General features: G+C 47.9%; 11 non-coding genes across 11 annotated transcripts; all 11 read left to right on the forward strand.

Annotated features, from left to right (window-relative positions):
- Positions 1–1,275: 1,275 nt before the first annotated feature.
- On the forward strand, positions 1,276–1,348 carry Trnar-ucg (transfer RNA arginine (anticodon UCG)). The gene has a single exon. It is a non-coding gene; the product is annotated as a tRNA-Arg (tRNA).
- A 1,443-nt stretch (positions 1,349–2,791) lies between these two features.
- Positions 2,792–2,864, forward strand: Trnar-ucg (transfer RNA arginine (anticodon UCG)). Its single transcript has one exon. It is a non-coding gene; the product is annotated as a tRNA-Arg (tRNA).
- Positions 2,865–4,312: 1,448 nt separating this feature from the next.
- Trnar-ucg (transfer RNA arginine (anticodon UCG)) lies at positions 4,313–4,385 on the forward strand. The gene has a single exon. It is a non-coding gene; the product is annotated as a tRNA-Arg (tRNA).
- A 1,443-nt stretch (positions 4,386–5,828) lies between these two features.
- Trnar-ucg (transfer RNA arginine (anticodon UCG)) lies at positions 5,829–5,901 on the forward strand. Its single transcript has one exon. It is a non-coding gene; the product is annotated as a tRNA-Arg (tRNA).
- Positions 5,902–7,328: 1,427 nt separating this feature from the next.
- Positions 7,329–7,401, forward strand: Trnar-ucg (transfer RNA arginine (anticodon UCG)). Its single transcript has one exon. It is a non-coding gene; the product is annotated as a tRNA-Arg (tRNA).
- A 1,430-nt stretch (positions 7,402–8,831) lies between these two features.
- Positions 8,832–8,904, forward strand: Trnar-ucg (transfer RNA arginine (anticodon UCG)). The gene has a single exon. It is a non-coding gene; the product is annotated as a tRNA-Arg (tRNA).
- A 1,458-nt stretch (positions 8,905–10,362) lies between these two features.
- On the forward strand, positions 10,363–10,435 carry Trnar-ucg (transfer RNA arginine (anticodon UCG)). Its single transcript has one exon. It is a non-coding gene; the product is annotated as a tRNA-Arg (tRNA).
- Positions 10,436–11,875: 1,440 nt separating this feature from the next.
- On the forward strand, positions 11,876–11,948 carry Trnar-ucg (transfer RNA arginine (anticodon UCG)). Its single transcript has one exon. It is a non-coding gene; the product is annotated as a tRNA-Arg (tRNA).
- Positions 11,949–13,391: 1,443 nt separating this feature from the next.
- Positions 13,392–13,464, forward strand: Trnar-ucg (transfer RNA arginine (anticodon UCG)). Its single transcript has one exon. It is a non-coding gene; the product is annotated as a tRNA-Arg (tRNA).
- Positions 13,465–14,912: 1,448 nt separating this feature from the next.
- Positions 14,913–14,985, forward strand: Trnar-ucg (transfer RNA arginine (anticodon UCG)). Its single transcript has one exon. It is a non-coding gene; the product is annotated as a tRNA-Arg (tRNA).
- A 1,443-nt stretch (positions 14,986–16,428) lies between these two features.
- Positions 16,429–16,501, forward strand: Trnar-ucg (transfer RNA arginine (anticodon UCG)). Its single transcript has one exon. It is a non-coding gene; the product is annotated as a tRNA-Arg (tRNA).
- The last annotated feature ends 2,386 nt before the right edge of the window (positions 16,502–18,887 follow it).

Consider the following 18,887-nt stretch of genomic DNA (forward strand, 5'->3'; position numbering starts at 1 on the left):
CCTCACCGCGAGGTTTGACTGGCACTTGCACATCTAAAACAACGTCGGAAAGTAACTCGTTCGGCTTTTGAGTCACGTCAAGTATGTGTGTTAATTTTGACGCCGCTAGCTCTGCAGATTGTCATGCAATTCCTTTACCTCTCAGAAATGATTATGAAATAAAAGTGAAGTACGTGACGAGTGTCGTTAGGAAAACATTAGGCAGCATGGAGAGATTCTGTATGGGACCAACCAACCCAAACGAGTACTGTGTGATCTGCTACCCAGGAGGTACCCAACGAGGCAGCACGGCTAGCTCAGTCGGTAGAGCATGAGACTCTTAGTCATAGGGTCGTGGGTTCGAGCCCTACCCTGGGCGGAACGGAATTTTTCTCCGCTGCAGATGTAAATTACCGATTTTCTGATTAACGTGATGTAATGGAAATAGCAACTTTAAAATTTGCCTACGTCTCAATCAGTCGCAAGAAAACTGTATTTGAAGGTGAAGGTGATTTTGTAGACGTGTGAAAGTCATGTTCTGAAGTGCAGGTGGTTTTGTTTGGAGAGAACATCGGCTACGTGTCAGATGTGTAGCCAAGCAGTAATGGGTCGCCATAGCTGCTAATATTAGTCAAAAATACGAAGTGTTGTCAGCTGAAGTCTGATGATTCAGACGACCGTGCGGCGAAGTAAGCAAAAGTTCCGCTAGGCCGCGCCCCTTTAGCTCAGTGGTAGAGCACTGGTCTAGTAAACCAGGAGTCGTGAGTTCCATCCTCACAGGAAGAAGACGAATTTTGGAAATCAGTTGCGCGTCATGGCCGTATAGCAAACAGTATCTGTGATGGCGAACAATTAGCGTGAGGAGTTTTACTAAGAATTACTCTCAAATGTGATTAAGGCGAATGGCGCTGATAAAGCATTTGCCAAAGCGGTACGGCATAAGGTGGGACGAGGCAGTGTGAATTACATTTTATAGATATATTTCTCACAAATCGCTGAGCCTCTCGCGGTCGTCGTCGTCCTCGTCGTCGTCGTCGTCGCCGCCGCCGCTTCTGCAGAATTAGCAAATAGCCATCGTAGCAAATGCGGCGAGGGACACCCTGCCATCGATTCCGATTGCGCAAAGTGTGTGGTCTTGTTTTCCTGTCTATGTTTGGTCGGTCTCGTAAGAGGTTGAATGTAACGAATGGGTGGGAAAGAGTAAGGGGCAGCGGCTGTGTGGAACGAAAACACAATTCCTCAGGGGGTGTGAGAGTTTCGAGATGAATCGTATATAAGTTATACTTGGTCGTCAGTGACCGTGTGGCCTAATGGATAAGGCGTCGGACTTCGGATCCGAAGATTGCAGGTTCGAATCCTGTCACGGTCGTGTTTTTCCAGTTCTGAGAAACAAACATACCGTTTTAATGTAGCAATTGTGCAGTACGAAACCGTCTGAATGTTGCTGTTGACCATTTTGTGCTTGGAGATGGTCTTGAGCTTGAAACACACACAAGAAGACCGGTGTTAACTAGCGAAATGGTCGGCAGAGTGCCCTCACCGCGAGGTTTGACTGGCACTTGCACATCTAAAACAACGTCGGAAAGTAACTCGTTCGGCTTTTGAGTCACGTCAAGTATGTGTGTTAATTTTGACGCCGCTAGCTCTGCAGATTGTCATGCAATTCCTTTACCTCTCAGAAATGATTATGAAATAAAAGTGAAGTACGTGACGAGTGTGACGTTAGGAAAACATTAGGCAGCATGGAGAGATTCTGTATGGGACCAACCAACCCAAACGAGTACTGTGTGATCTGCTACCCAGCAGGTACCCAACGAGGCAGCACGGCTAGCTCAGTCGGTAGAGCATGAGACTCTTAATCGTAGGGTCGTGGGTTCGAGCCCTACCCTGGGCGGAACGGAATTTTTCTCCGCTGCAGATGTAAATTACCGATTTTCTGATTAACGTGATGTAATGGAAATAGCAACTTTAAAATTTGCCTACGTCTCAATCAGTCGCAAGAAAACTGTATTTGAAGGTGAAGGTGATTTTGTAGACGTGTGAAAGTCATGTTCTGAAGTGCAGGTGGTTTTGTTTGGAGAGAACATCGGCTACGTGTCAGATGTGTATCCAAGCAGTAATGGGTCGCCATAGCTGCAAATATTAGTGAAAAATATGAAGTGTTGTCAGCTGAAGTCTGAAGATTCAGACGACCGTACGGACGAAGTAAGCAAAAGTTCCGCTATGCCGCGCCTCTTTAGCTCAGTGGTAGAGCACTGGTCTAGTAAACCAGGAGTCGTGAGTTGCATCCTCACAGGAAGAAGACGAATTTTGGAAATCAGTTGCGCGTCATGGCCGTATAGCAAACAGTATCTGTGATGGCGAACAATTAGCGTGAGGAGTTTTACTAAGAATTACTCTCAGATGTGATTAAGGCGAATGGCGCTGATAAAGCATTTGCCAAAGCGGTACGGCATAAGGTGGGACGAGGCATTCTGAATTACATTTTATAGATGTATTTCTCACAAATCTCTGAGCCCCCCGCGGTCGTCGTCGTCGTCGTCGTCGTCGTCGTCGCCGCCGCCGCTTCTGCAGAATTAGCAAATGGCCATCTTAGCAAATGCGGCGAGGGACACCCTGCCATCGATTCCGATTGCGCAAAGTGTGTGGTCTTGTTTTCCTGTCTATGTTTGGTCGGTCTCGTAAGAGGTTGAATGTAACGAATGGGTGGGAAAGAGTAAGGGGCAGCGGCTGTGTGGAACGAAAACACAATTCCTCAGGGGGTGTGAGCGTTTCGAGATGAATCGTATATAAGTTATACTTGGTCGTCAGTGACCGTGTGGCCTAATGGATAAGGCGTCGGACTTCGGATCCGAAGATTGCAGGTTCGAATCTTGTCACGGTCGTGTTTTTCCAGTTCTGAGAAACAAACATACCGTTTTAATGTAGCAATTGTGCAGTACGGAACCGTCTGAATGTTGCTGTTGACCATTTTGTGCTTGGAGATGGTCTTGAGCTTGAAACACACACAAGAAGACCGGTTTTAACTAGCGAAATGGTCGGCAGAGTGCCCTCACCGCGAGGTTTGACTGGCACTTGCACATCTAAAACAACGTCGGAAAGTAACTCGTTCGGGTTTGAGTCACGTCAAGTATGTGTGTTAATTTTGACGCCGCTAGCTCTGCAGATTGTCATGCAATTCCTTTACCTCTCAGAAATGATTATGAAATAAAAGTGAAGTACGTGACGAGTGTGACGTTAGGAAAACATTAGGCAGCATGGAGAGATTCTGTATGGGACCAACCAACCCAAACGAGTACTGTGTGATCTGCTACCCAGCACGTACCCAACGAGGCAGCACGGCTAGCTCAGTCGGTAGAGCATGAGACTCTTAATCATAGGGTCGTGGGTTCGAGCCCTACCCTGGGCGGAACGGAATTTTTCTCCGCTGCAGATGTAAATTACCGATTTTCTGATTAACGTGATGTAATGGAAAGAGCAACTTTAAAATTTGCCTACGACTCAATCAGTCGCAAGAAAACTGTATTTGAAGGTGAAGGTGATTTTGTAGACATGTGAAAGTCATTTTCTGAAGTGCAGGTGGTTTTGTTTGGAGAGAACATCGGCTACGTGTCAGATGTGTATCCAAGCAGTAATGGGTCGCCATAGCTGCAAATATTAGTGAAAAATATGAAGTGTTGTCAGCTGAAGTCTGAAGATTCAGACGACCGTACGGACAAAGTAAGCAAAAGTTCCGCTAGGCCGCGCCTCTTTAGCTCAGTGGTAGAGCACTGGTCTAGTAAACCAGGAGTCGTGAATTCCATCCTCACAGGAAGAAGACGAATTTTGGAAATCAGTTGCGCGTCATGGCCGTATAGCAAACAGTATCTGTGATGGCGAACAATTAGCGTGAGGAGTTTTACTAAGAATTACTCTCAAATGTGATTAAGGCGAATGGCGCTGATAAAGCATTTGCCAAAGCGGTACGGCATAAGGTGGGACGAGGCATTCTGAATTACATTTTATAGATATATTTCTCACAAATCGCTGAGCCTCTCGCGGTCGTCGTCGTCGTCGTCGTCGTCGTCGTCGTCGTCGCCGCCGCCGCTTCTGCAGAATTAGCAAATAGCCATCTTAGCAAATGCGGCGAGGGACACCCTGCCATCGATTCCGATTGCGCAAAGTGTGTGGTCTTGTTTTCCTGTCTATGTTTGGTCGGTCTCGTAAGAGGTTGAATGTAACGAATGGGTGGGAAAGAGTAAGGGGCAGCGGCTGTGTGGAACGAAAACACAATTCCTCAGGGGGTGTGAGCGTTTCGAGATGAATCGTATATAAGTTATACTTGGTCGTCAGTGACCGTGTGGCCTAATGGATAAGGCGTCGGACTTCGGATCCGAAGATTGCAGGTTCGAATCCTGTCACGGTCGTGTTTTTCCAGTTCTGAGAAACAAACATACCGTTTTAATGTAGCAATTGTGCAGTACGGAACCGTCTGAATGTTGCTGTTGACCATTTTGTGCTTGGAGATGGTCTTGAGCTTGAAACACACACAAGAAGACCGGTTTTAACTAGCGAAATGGTCGGCAGAGTGCCCTCACCGCGAGGTTTGACTGGCACTTGCACATCTAAAACAACGTCGGAAAGTAACTCGTTCGGCTTTTGAGTCACGTCAAGTATGTGTGTTAATTTTGACGCCGCTAGCTCTGCAGATTGTCATGCAATTCCTTTACCTCTCAGAAATGATTATGAAATAAAAGTGAAGTACGTGACGAGTGTGACGTTAGGAAAACATTAGGCAGCATGGAGAGATTCTGTATGGGACCAACCAACCCAAACGAGTACTGTGTGATCTGCTACCCAGCAGGTACCCAACGAGGCAGCACGGCTAGCTCAGTCGGTAGAGCATGAGACTCTTAATCGTAGGGTCGTGGGTTCGAGCCCTACCCTGGGCGGAACGGAATTTTTCTCCGCTGCAGATGTAAATTACCGATTTTCTGATTAACGTGATGTAATGGAAATAGCAACTTTAAAATTTGCCTACGTCTCAATCAGTCGCAAGAAAACTGTATTTGAAGGTGAAGGTGATTTTGTAGACGTGTGAAAGTCATGTTCTGAAGTGCAGGTGGTTTTGTTTGGAGAGAACATCGGCTACGTGTCAGATGTGTATCCAAGCAGTAATGGGTCGCCATAGCTGCAAATATTAGTGAAAAATATGAAGTGTTGTCAGCTGAAGTCTGAAGATTCAGACGACCGTACGGACGAAGTAAGCAAAAGTTCCGCTAGGCCGCGCCTCTTTAGCTCAGTGGTAGAGCACTGGTCTAGTAAACCAGGAGTCGTGAGTTGCATCCTCACAGGAAGAAGACGAATTTTGGAAATCAGTTGCGCGTCATGGCCGTATAGCAAACAGTATCTGTGATGGCGAACAATTAGCGTGAGGAGTTTTACTAAGAATTACTCTCAGATGTGATTAAGGCGAATGGCGCTGATAAAGCATTTGCCAAAGCGGTACGGCATAAGGTGGGACGAGGCATTCTGAATTACATTTTATAGATGTATTTCTCACAAATCTCTGAGCCCCCCGCGGTCGTCGTCGTCGTCGTCGTCGTCGTCGTCGCCGCCGCCGCTTCTGCAGAATTAGCAAATGGCCATCTTAGCAAATGCGGCGAGGGACACCCTGCCATCGATTCCGATTGCGCAAAGTGTGTGGTCTTGTTTTCCTGTCTATGTTTGGTCGGTCTCGTAAGAGGTTGAATGTAACGAATGGGTGGGAAAGAGTAAGGGGCAGCGGCTGTGTGGAACGAAAACACAATTCCTCAGGGGGTGTGAGCGTTTCGAGATGAATCGTATATAAGTTATACTTGGTCGTCAGTGACCGTGTGGCCTAATGGATAAGGCGTCGGACTTCGGATCCGAAGATTGCAGGTTCGAATCCTGTCACGGTCGTGTTTTTCCAGTTCTGAGAAACAAACATACCGTTTTAATGTAGCAATTGTGCAGTACGGAACCGTCTGAATGTTGCTGTTGACCATTTTGTGCTTGGAGATGGTCTTGAGCTTGAAACACACACAAGAAGACCGGTTTTAACTAGCGAAATGGTCGGCAGAGTGCCCTCACCGCGAGGTTTGACTGGCACTTGCACATCTAAAACAACGTCGGAAAGTAACTCGTTCGGGTTTGAGTCACGTCAAGTATGTGTGTTAATTTTGACGCCGCTAGCTCTGCAGATTGTCATGCAATTCCTTTACCTCTCAGAAATGATTATGAAATAAAAGTGAAGTACGTGACGAGTGTCGTTAGGAAAACATTAGGCAGCATGGAGAGATTCTGTATGGGACCAACCAACCCAAACGAGTACTGTGTGATCTGCTACCCAGGAGGTACCCAACGAGGCAGCACGGCTAGCTCAGTCGGTAGAGCATGAGACTCTTAATCATAGGGTCGTGGGTTCGAGCCCTACCCTGGGCGGAACGGAATTATTCTCCGCTGCAGATGTAAATTACCGATTTTCTGATTAACGTGATGTAATGGAAAGAGCAACTTTAAAATTTGCCTACGTCTCAATCAGTCACAAGAAAACTGAAGGTGAAGGTGATTTTGTAGACATGTGAAAGTCTTGTTCTGAAGTGCAGGTGGTTTTGTTTGGAGAGAACATCGGCTATGTGTCAGATGTGTAGCCAAGCAGTAATGGGTCGCCATAGCTGCTAATATTAGTCAAAAATATGAAGTGTTGTCAGCTGAAGTCTGATGATTCAGACGACCGTGCGGCGAAGTACGCAAAAGTTCCGCTAGGCCGCGCCTCTTTAGCTCAGTGGTAGAGCACTGGTCTAGTAAACCTGGAGTCGTGAGTTTCATCCTTACAGGAGGAAGACGAATTTTGGAAATCAGTTGCGCGTCATGGCCGTATAGCAAACAGTATCTGTGATGGCGAACAATTAGCGAGAGGCGTTTTATTAAGAATTACTCTCAGATGTGATTAAGGCGAATGGCGCTGATAAAGCATTTGCCAAAGCGGTACGGCATAAGGTGGGACGAGGCATTCTGAATTACATTTTATAGATGTATTTCTCACAAATCTCTGAGCCTCTCGCGGTCGTCGTCGTCGTCGTCGTCGCCGCCGCCGCCGCTTCTGCAGAATTAGCAAATGGCCATCGTAGCAAATGCGGCGAGGGACACCCTGCCATCGATTCCGATTGCGCAAAGTGTGTGGTCTTGTTTTCCTGTCTATGTTTGGTCGGTCTCGTAAGAGGTTGAATGTAACGAATGGGTGGGAAAGAGTAAGGGGCAGCGGCTGTGTGGAACGAAAACACAATTCCTCAGGGGGTGTGAGCGTTTCGAGATGAATCGTATATAAGTTATACTTGGTCGTCAGTGACCGTGTGGCCTAATGGATAAGGCGTCGGACATCGGATCCGAAGATTGCAGGTTCGAATCCTGTCACGGTCGTGTTTCTCCAGTTCTGAGAAACAAACATACCGTTTTAATGTAGCAATTGTGCAGTACGAAACCATCTGAATGTTGCTGTTGACCATTTTGTGCTTGGAGATGGTCTTGAGCTTGAAACACACACAAGAAGACCGGTGTTAACTAGCGAAATGGTCGGCAGAGTGCCCTCACCGCGAGGTTTGACTGGCACTTGCACATCTAAAACAACGTCGGAAAGTAACTCGTTCGGCTTTTGAGTCACGTCAAGTATGTGTGTTAATTTTGACGCCGCTAGCTCTGCAGATTGTCATGCAATTCCTTTACCTCTCAGAAATGATTATGAAATAAAAGTGAAGTACGTGACGAGTGTGACGTTAGGAAAACATTAGGCAGCATGGAGAGATTCTGTATGGGACCAACCAACCCAAACGAGTACTGTGTGATCTGCTACCCAGGAGGTACCCAACGAGGCAGCACGGCTAGCTCAGTCGGTAGAGCATGAGACTCTTAATCATAGGGTTGTGGGTTCGAGCCCTACCCTGGGCGGAACGGAATTTTTCTCCGCTGCAGATGTAAATTACCGATTTTCTGATTAACGTGATGTAATGGAAAGAGCAACTTTAAAATTTGCCTACGTCTCAATCAGTCACAAGAAAACTGAAGGTGAAGGTGATTTTGTAGACATGTGAAAGTCTTGTTCTGAAGTGCAGGTGGTTTTGTTTGGAGAGAACATCGGCTATGTGTCAGATGTGTAGCCAAGCAGTAATGGGTCGCCATAGCTGCTAATATTAGTCAAAAATATGAAGTGTTGTCAGCTGAAGTCTGATGATTCAGACGACCGTGCGGCGAAGTACGCAAAAGTTCCGCTAGGCCGCGCCTCTTTAGCTCAGTGGTAGAGCACTGGTCTAGTAAACCTGGAGTCGTGAGTTTCATCCTTACAGGAGGAAGACGAATTTTGGAAATCAGTTGCGCGTCATGGCCGTATAGCAAACAGTATCTGTGATGGCGAACAATTAGCGAGAGGCGTTTTATTAAGAATTACTCTCAGATGTGATTAAGGCGAATGGCGCTGATAAAGCATTTGCCAAAGCGGTACGGCATAAGGTGGGACGAGGCATTCTGAATTACATTTTATAGATGTATTTCTCACAAATCTCTGAGCCTCTCGCGGTCGTCGTCGTCGTCGTCGTCGCCGCCGCCGCCGCTTCTGCAGAATTAGCAAATGGCCATCGTAGCAAATGCGGCGAGGGACACCCTGCCATCGATTCCGATTGCGCAAAGTGTGTGGTCTTGTTTTCCTGTCTATGTTTGGTCGGTCTCGTAAGAGGTTGAATGTAACGAATGGGTGGGAAAGAGTAAGGGGCAGCGGCTGTGTGGAACGAAAACACAATTCCTCAGGGGGTGTGAGCGTTTCGAGATGAATCGTATATAAGTTATACTTGGTCGTCAGTGACCGTGTGGCCTAATGGATAAGGCGTCGGACATCGGATCCGAAGATTGCAGGTTCGAATCCTGTCACGGTCGTGTTTCTCCAGTTCTGAGAAACAAACATACCGTTTTAATGTAGCAATTGTGCAGTACGAAACCATCTGAATGTTGCTGTTGACCATTTTGTGCTTGGAGATGGTCTTGAGCTTGAAACACACACAAGAAGACCGGTGTTAACTAGCGAAATGGTCGGCAGAGTGCCCTCACCGCGAGGTTTGACTGGCACTTGCACATCTAAAACAACGTCGGAAAGTAACTCGTTCGGCTTTTGAGTCACGTCAAGTATGTGTGTTAATTTTGACGCCGCTAGCTCTGCAGATTGTCATGCAATTCCTTTACCTCTCAGAAATGATTATGAAATAAAAGTGAAGTACGTGACGAGTGTGACGTTAGGAAAACATTAGGCAGCATGGAGAGATTCTGTATGGGACCAACCAACCCAAACGAGTACTGTGTGATCTGCTACCCAGCAGGTACCCAACGAGGCAGCACGGCTAGCTCAGTCGGTAGAGCATGAGACTCTTAATCATAGGGTTGTGGGTTCGAGCCCTACCCTGGGCGGAACGGAATTTTTCTCCGCTGCAGATGTAAATTACCGATTTTCTGATTAACGTGATGTAATGGAAAGAGCAACTTTAAAATTTGCCTACGACTCAATCAGTCGCAAGAAAACTGTATTTGAAGGTGAAGGTGATTTTGTAGACATGTGAAAGTCATGTTCTGAAGTGCAGGTGGTTTTGTTTGGAGAGAACATCGGCTACGTGTCAGATGTGTATCCAAGCAGTAATGGGTCGCCATAGCTGCAAATATTAGTGAAAAATATGAAGTGTTGTCAGCTGAAGTCTGAAGATTCAGACGACCGTACGGACAAAGTAAGCAAAAGTTCCGCTAGGCCGCGCCTCTTTAGCTCAGTGGTAGAGCACTGGTCTAGTAAACCAGGAGTCGTGAATTCCATCCTCACAGGAAGAAGACGAATTTTGGAAATCAGTTGCGCGTCATGGCCGTATAGCAAACAGTATCTGTGATGGCGAACAATTAGCGTGAGGAGTTTTACTAAGAATTACTCTCAAATGTGATTAAGGCGAATGGCGCTGATAAAGCATTTGCCAAAGCGGTACGGCATAAGGTGGGACAAGGCAGTGTGAATTACATTTTATAGATATATTTCTCACAAATCGCTGAGCCTCTCGCGGTCGTCGTCGTCGTCGTCGTCGTCGTCGTCGTCGTCGTCGTCGTCGCCGCCGCCGCTTCTGCAGAATTAGCAAATAGCCATCGTAGCAAATGCGGCGAGGGACACCCTGCCATCGATTTCGATTGCGCAAAGTGTGTGGTCTTGTTTTCCTGTCTATGTTTGGTCGGTCTCGTAAGAGGTTGAATGTAACGAATGGGTGGGAAAGAGTAAGGGGCAGCGGCTGTGTGGAACGAAAACACAATTCCTCAGGGGGTGTGAGAGTTTCGAGATGAATCGTATATAAGTTATACTTGGTCGTCAGTGACCGTGTGGCCTAATGGATAAGGCGTCGGTCTTCGGATCCGAAGATTGCAGGTTCGAATCCTGTCGCGGTCGTGTTTTTCCAGTTCTGAGAAACAAACATACCGTTTTAATGTAGCAATTGTGCAGTACGAAACCGTCTGAATGTTGCTGTTGACCATTTTGTGCTTGGAGATGGTCTTGAGCTTGAAACACACACAAGAAGACCGGTGTTAACTAGCGAAATGGTCGGCAGAGTGCCCTCACCGCGAGGTTTGACTGGCACTTGCACATCTAAAACAACGTCGGAAAGTAACTCGTTCGGCTTTTGAGTCACGTCAAGTATGTGTGTTAATTTTGACGCCGCTAGCTCTGCAGATTGTCATGCAATTCCTTTACCTCTCAGAAATGATTATGAAATAAAAGTGAAGTACGTGACGAGTGTCGTTAGGAAAACATTAGGCAGCATGGAGAGATTCTGTATGGGACCAACCAACCCAAACGAGTACTGTGTGATCTGCTACCCAGGAGGTACCCAACGAGGCAGCACGGCTAGCTCAGTCGGTAGAGCATGAGACTCTTAGTCATAGGGTCGTGGGTTCGAGCCCTACCCTGGGCGGAACGGAATTTTTCTCCGCTGCAGATGTAAATTACCGATTTTCTGATTAACGTGATGTAATGGAAATAGCAACTTTAAAATTTGCCTACGTCTCAATCAGTCGCAAGAAAACTGTATTTGAAGGTGAAGGTGATTTTGTAGACGTGTGAAAGTCATGTTCTGAAGTGCAGGTGGTTTTGTTTGGAGAGAACATCGGCTACGTGTCAGATGTGTAGCCAAGCAGTAATGGGTCGCCATAGCTGCTAATATTAGTCAAAAATACGAAGTGTTGTCAGCTGAAGTCTGATGATTCAGACGACCGTGCGGCGAAGTAAGCAAAAGTTCCGCTAGGCCGCGCCCCTTTAGCTCAGTGGTAGAGCACTGGTCTAGTAAACCAGGAGTCGTGAGTTCCATCCTCACAGGAAGAAGACGAATTTTGGAAATCAGTTGCGCGTCATGGCCGTATAGCAAACAGTATCTGTGATGGCGAACAATTAGCGTGAGGAGTTTTACTAAGAATTACTCTCAAATGTGATTAAGGCGAATGGCGCTGATAAAGCATTTGCCAAAGCGGTACGGCATAAGGTGGGACGAGGCAGTGTGAATTACATTTTATAGATATATTTCTCACAAATCGCTGAGCCTCTCGCGGTCGTCGTCGTCCTCGTCGTCGTCGTCGTCGCCGCCGCCGCTTCTGCAGAATTAGCAAATAGCCATCGTAGCAAATGCGGCGAGGGACACCCTGCCATCGATTCCGATTGCGCAAAGTGTGTGGTCTTGTTTTCCTGTCTATGTTTGGTCGGTCTCGTAAGAGGTTGAATGTAACGAATGGGTGGGAAAGAGTAAGGGGCAGCGGCTGTGTGGAACGAAAACACAATTCCTCAGGGGGTGTGAGAGTTTCGAGATGAATCGTATATAAGTTATACTTGGTCGTCAGTGACCGTGTGGCCTAATGGATAAGGCGTCGGACTTCGGATCCGAAGATTGCAGGTTCGAATCCTGTCACGGTCGTGTTTTTCCAGTTCTGAGAAACAAACATACCGTTTTAATGTAGCAATTGTGCAGTACGAAACCGTCTGAATGTTGCTGTTGACCATTTTGTGCTTGGAGATGGTCTTGAGCTTGAAACACACACAAGAAGACCGGTGTTAACTAGCGAAATGGTCGGCAGAGTGCCCTCACCGCGAGGTTTGACTGGCACTTGCACATCTAAAACAACGTCGGAAAGTAACTCGTTCGGCTTTTGAGTCACGTCAAGTATGTGTGTTAATTTTGACGCCGCTAGCTCTGCAGATTGTCATGCAATTCCTTTACCTCTCAGAAATGATTATGAAATAAAAGTGAAGTACGTGACGAGTGTGACGTTAGGAAAACATTAGGCAGCATGGAGAGATTCTGTATGGGACCAACCAACCCAAACGAGTACTGTGTGATCTGCTACCCAGCAGGTACCCAACGAGGCAGCACGGCTAGCTCAGTCGGTAGAGCATGAGACTCTTAATCGTAGGGTCGTGGGTTCGAGCCCTACCCTGGGCGGAACGGAATTTTTCTCCGCTGCAGATGTAAATTACCGATTTTCTGATTAACGTGATGTAATGGAAATAGCAACTTTAAAATTTGCCTACGTCTCAATCAGTCGCAAGAAAACTGTATTTGAAGGTGAAGGTGATTTTGTAGACGTGTGAAAGTCATGTTCTGAAGTGCAGGTGGTTTTGTTTGGAGAGAACATCGGCTACGTGTCAGATGTGTATCCAAGCAGTAATGGGTCGCCATAGCTGCAAATATTAGTGAAAAATATGAAGTGTTGTCAGCTGAAGTCTGAAGATTCAGACGACCGTACGGACGAAGTAAGCAAAAGTTCCGCTATGCCGCGCCTCTTTAGCTCAGTGGTAGAGCACTGGTCTAGTAAACCAGGAGTCGTGAGTTGCATCCTCACAGGAAGAAGACGAATTTTGGAAATCAGTTGCGCGTCATGGCCGTATAGCAAACAGTATCTGTGATGGCGAACAATTAGCGTGAGGAGTTTTACTAAGAATTACTCTCAGATGTGATTAAGGCGAATGGCGCTGATAAAGCATTTGCCAAAGCGGTACGGCATAAGGTGGGACGAGGCATTCTGAATTACATTTTATAGATGTATTTCTCACAAATCTCTGAGCCCCCCGCGGTCGTCGTCGTCGTCGTCGTCGTCGTCGTCGCCGCCGCCGCTTCTGCAGAATTAGCAAATGGCCATCTTAGCAAATGCGGCGAGGGACACCCTGCCATCGATTCCGATTGCGCAAAGTGTGTGGTCTTGTTTTCCTGTCTATGTTTGGTCGGTCTCGTAAGAGGTTGAATGTAACGAATGGGTGGGAAAGAGTAAGGGGCAGCGGCTGTGTGGAACGAAAACACAATTCCTCAGGGGGTGTGAGCGTTTCGAGATGAATCGTATATAAGTTATACTTGGTCGTCAGTGACCGTGTGGCCTAATGGATAAGGCGTCGGACTTCGGATCCGAAGATTGCAGGTTCGAATCTTGTCACGGTCGTGTTTTTCCAGTTCTGAGAAACAAACATACCGTTTTAATGTAGCAATTGTGCAGTACGGAACCGTCTGAATGTTGCTGTTGACCATTTTGTGCTTGGAGATGGTCTTGAGCTTGAAACACACACAAGAAGACCGGTTTTAACTAGCGAAATGGTCGGCAGAGTGCCCTCACCGCGAGGTTTGACTGGCACTTGCACATCTAAAACAACGTCGGAAAGTAACTCGTTCGGGTTTGAGTCACGTCAAGTATGTGTGTTAATTTTGACGCCGCTAGCTCTGCAGATTGTCATGCAATTCCTTTACCTCTCAGAAATGATTATGAAATAAAAGTGAAGTACGTGACGAGTGTGACGTTAGGAAAACATTAGGCAGCATGGAGAGATTCTGTATGGGACCAACCAACCCAAACGAGTACTGTGTGATCTGCTACCCAGCACGTACCCAACGAGGCAGCACGGCTAGCTCAGTCGGTAGAGCATGAGACTCTTAATCATAGGGTCGTGGGTTCGAGCCCTACCCTGGGCGGAACGGAATTTTTCTCCGCTGCAGATGTAAATTACCGATTTTCTGATTAACGTGATGTAATGGAAAGAGCAACTTTAAAATTTGCCTACGACTCAATCAGTCGCAAGAAAACTGTATTTGAAGGTGAAGGTGATTTTGTAGACATGTGAAAGTCATTTTCTGAAGTGCAGGTGGTTTTGTTTGGAGAGAACATCGGCTACGTGTCAGATGTGTATCCAAGCAGTAATGGGTCGCCATAGCTGCAAATATTAGTGAAAAATATGAAGTGTTGTCAGCTGAAGTCTGAAGATTCAGACGACCGTACGGACAAAGTAAGCAAAAGTTCCGCTAGGCCGCGCCTCTTTAGCTCAGTGGTAGAGCACTGGTCTAGTAAACCAGGAGTCGTGAATTCCATCCTCACAGGAAGAAGACGAATTTTGGAAATCAGTTGCGCGTCATGGCCGTATAGCAAACAGTATCTGTGATGGCGAACAATTAGCGTGAGGAGTTTTACTAAGAATTACTCTCAAATGTGATTAAGGCGAATGGCGCTGATAAAGCATTTGCCAAAGCGGTACGGCATAAGGTGGGACGAGGCATTCTGAATTACATTTTATAGATATATTTCTCACAAATCGCTGAGCCTCTCGCGGTCGTCGTCGTCGTCGTCGTCGTCGTCGTCGTCGTCGCCGCCGCCGCTTCTGCAGAATTAGCAAATAGCCATCTTAGCAAATGCGGCGAGGGACACCCTGCCATCGATTCCGATTGCGCAAAGTGTGTGGTCTTGTTTTCCTGTCTATGTTTGGTCGGTCTCGTAAGAGGTTGAATGTAACGAATGGGTGGGAAAGAGTAAGGGGCAGCGGCTGTGTGGAACGAAAACACAATTCCTCAGGGGGTGTGAGCGTTTCGAGATGAATCGTATATAAGTTATACTTGGTCGTCAGTGACCGTGTGGCCTAATGGATAAGGCGTCGGACTTCGGATCCGAAGATTGCAGGTTCGAATCCTGTCACGGTCGTGTTTTTCCAGTTCTGAGAAACAAACATACCGTTTTAATGTAGCAATTGTGCAGTACGGAACCGTCTGAATGTTGCTGTTGACCATTTTGTGCTTGGAGATGGTCTTGAGCTTGAAACACACACAAGAAGACCGGTTTTAACTAGCGAAATGGTCGGCAGAGTGCCCTCACCGCGAGGTTTGACTGGCACTTGCACATCTAAAACAACGTCGGAAAGTAACTCGTTCGGCTTTTGAGTCACGTCAAGTATGTGTGTTAATTTTGACGCCGCTAGCTCTGCAGATTGTCATGCAATTCCTTTACCTCTCAGAAATGATTATGAAATAAAAGTGAAGTACGTGACGAGTGTGACGTTAGGAAAACATTAGGCAGCATGGAGAGATTCTGTATGGGACCAACCAACCCAAACGAGTACTGTGTGATCTGCTACCCAGCAGGTACCCAACGAGGCAGCACGGCTAGCTCAGTCGGTAGAGCATGAGACTCTTAATCGTAGGGTCGTGGGTTCGAGCCCTACCCTGGGCGGAACGGAATTTTTCTCCGCTGCAGATGTAAATTACCGATTTTCTGATTAACGTGATGTAATGGAAATAGCAACTTTAAAATTTGCCTACGTCTCAATCAGTCGCAAGAAAACTGTATTTGAAGGTGAAGGTGATTTTGTAGACGTGTGAAAGTCATGTTCTGAAGTGCAGGTGGTTTTGTTTGGAGAGAACATCGGCTACGTGTCAGATGTGTATCCAAGCAGTAATGGGTCGCCATAGCTGCAAATATTAGTGAAAAATATGAAGTGTTGTCAGCTGAAGTCTGAAGATTCAGACGACCGTACGGACGAAGTAAGCAAAAGTTCCGCTAGGCCGCGCCTCTTTAGCTCAGTGGTAGAGCACTGGTCTAGTAAACCAGGAGTCGTGAGTTGCATCCTCACAGGAAGAAGACGAATTTTGGAAATCAGTTGCGCGTCATGGCCGTATAGCAAACAGTATCTGTGATGGCGAACAATTAGCGTGAGGAGTTTTACTAAGAATTACTCTCAGATGTGATTAAGGCGAATGGCGCTGATAAAGCATTTGCCAAAGCGGTACGGCATAAGGTGGGACGAGGCATTCTGAATTACATTTTATAGATGTATTTCTCACAAATCTCTGAGCCCCCCGCGGTCGTCGTCGTCGTCGTCGTCGTCGTCGTCGCCGCCGCCGCTTCTGCAGAATTAGCAAATGGCCATCTTAGCAAATGCGGCGAGGGACACCCTGCCATCGATTCCGATTGCGCAAAGTGTGTGGTCTTGTTTTCCTGTCTATGTTTGGTCGGTCTCGTAAGAGGTTGAATGTAACGAATGGGTGGGAAAGAGTAAGGGGCAGCGGCTGTGTGGAACGAAAACACAATTCCTCAGGGGGTGTGAGCGTTTCGAGATGAATCGTATATAAGTTATACTTGGTCGTCAGTGACCGTGTGGCCTAATGGATAAGGCGTCGGACTTCGGATCCGAAGATTGCAGGTTCGAATCCTGTCACGGTCGTGTTTTTCCAGTTCTGAGAAACAAACATACCGTTTTAATGTAGCAATTGTGCAGTACGGAACCGTCTGAATGTTGCTGTTGACCATTTTGTGCTTGGAGATGGTCTTGAGCTTGAAACACACACAAGAAGACCGGTTTTAACTAGCGAAATGGTCGGCAGAGTGCCCTCACCGCGAGGTTTGACTGGCACTTGCACATCTAAAACAACGTCGGAAAGTAACTCGTTCGGGTTTGAGTCACGTCAAGTATGTGTGTTAATTTTGACGCCGCTAGCTCTGCAGATTGTCATGCAATTCCTTTACCTCTCAGAAATGATTATGAAATAAAAGTGAAGTACGTGACGAGTGTCGTTAGGAAAACATTAGGCAGCATGGAGAGATTCTGTATGGGACCAACCAACCCAAACGAGTACTGTGTGATCTGCTACCCAGGAGGTACCCAACGAGGCAGCACGGCTAGCTCAGTCGGTAGAGCATGAGACTCTTAATCATAGGGTCGTGGGTTCGAGCCCTACCCTGGGCGGAACGGAATTATTCTCCGCTGCAGATGTAAATTACCGATTTTCTGATTAACGTGATGTAATGGAAAGAGCAACTTTAAAATTTGCCTACGTCTCAATCAGTCACAAGAAAACTGAAGGTGAAGGTGATTTTGTAGACATGTGAAAGTCTTGTTCTGAAGTGCAGGTGGTTTTGTTTGGAGAGAACATCGGCTATGTGTCAGATGTGTAGCCAAGCAGTAATGGGTCGCCATAGCTGCTAATATTAGTCAAAAATATGAAGTGTTGTCAGCTGAAGTCTGATGATTCAGACGACCGTGCGGCGAAGTACGCAAAAGTTCCGCTAGGCCGCGCCTCTTTAGCTCAGTGGTAGAGCACTGGTCTAGTAAACCTGGAGTCGTGAGTTTCATCCTTACAGGAGGAAGACGAATTTTGGAAATCAGTTGCGCGTCATGGCCGTATAGCAAACAGTATCTGTGATGGCGAACAATTAGCGAGAGGCGTTTTATTAAGAATTACTCTCAGATGTGATTAAGGCGAATGGCGCTGATAAAGCATTTGCCAAAGCGGTACGGCATACATTCTTCGGCGGACCTCGGAAGAGTTCCGCCCTTCGATACCTTGCAGAGTACTGCTACGTATCGAAGTGTTAGGGCTTCGCAGAAGTCGCAGTCGCAGTCGCAGTCGCAGTCGCAGTCGCAGTTCCGGAACCGCCAGCAGCAGCAGCAGCAGCAGCAGCAGTTTCCAGTGCCGCCAGTTTTGCAGTAGCAGTCGTCGCCGGACCCAGCCGCAGCTTCCGGACCCAGCCGCCGCCGCCGCCGCCGCCGCCGCAGCTTCCGGCCCCCGCCGCCGCCGCCGCCGCCGCCGCCGCCGCAGCTTCCGGCCCCCGCCGCCGCCGCCGCCGCCGCCGCCGCCAGGACCCAGTGCTTCGTCTTCCTCTCCTGCTTTCGTTGTCGTCGTTATTCTCGTCTTCGTCTTTGCCTTCATCCTTTCGCTCCTCGACGTCTCTCATCTGTCATCTGTAATCTGTTCCTGACTTTGTCCCTTGTCTGTCCCCATTCTTCTTTTCTGTGTTTCCAGTTTTCCTTACTGCCATCATGACCACCCCCACCACCACCGCCACTACCACCGCCATCGTCTATACGACGCCCTCCCTCGCTGCCACTACTCTTACTTGGTGTGCTCAGTCGCCCCCGTCCTCCTATATCCCGCCCCTCCTCACCCTTCCCACCCCAGCTCCCTTTGTCGCCCCATCCCCTGCTCCTTCTCCCCAAGCCTCCACACACGACCCCTTTCCCCCACTCCCCCACACCACTCATGCGGCCCCTGCCAGGGTTGTGTCTCGTCGGGCTACGACCCATGCCGCACCATCGGCGGCGCCAGCACCACCACCTGCAGCAGCGCCACAACCAGCAGCAGCACCAACAGCAGCACCAACAGCAGCACCAGCACCAGCACCGACACCGGGACCTGCCGCTTCCCGTCATCTCCCCGTCACTCCTGTGCCCCACACCTCCTCCCATCCTGTCCCCGCTGTTAAGCGTCCCAGTGGCACCCCCGCCTCCTCTGCACCCAAGAAGTCCCAGCATCTTCCCCCTCCCCCACCCCTAGATGCCATGGATGTCTCCCCTCCAGCCCCCTCTACTTCCTCTTCTAACTCCCCCTCCTACAAGTATCTCCTCTCCCGTCCTGATCCCTCTCTCCTGGAGGCCCGCAACCTGACCTTGCTCCTCCGCCAATACTTCCCTGCAGCCCCCATCTCCCTTCTTACCCCCCGTAGGGACTCTGTCTTGATCACCTCCCCAAGCCCTACCCTACACTCCGACATCCTCTCCCGAATTCCTCTCACCCGATTTGGACCTAATGCCTCCCTTGCCCCTGCTCCTT

This window comes from Schistocerca gregaria, chromosome 3 (assembly GCF_023897955.1).
Source record: "Schistocerca gregaria isolate iqSchGreg1 chromosome 3, iqSchGreg1.2, whole genome shotgun sequence".
Lineage (NCBI taxonomy): Eukaryota > Metazoa > Arthropoda > Insecta > Orthoptera > Acrididae > Schistocerca > Schistocerca gregaria.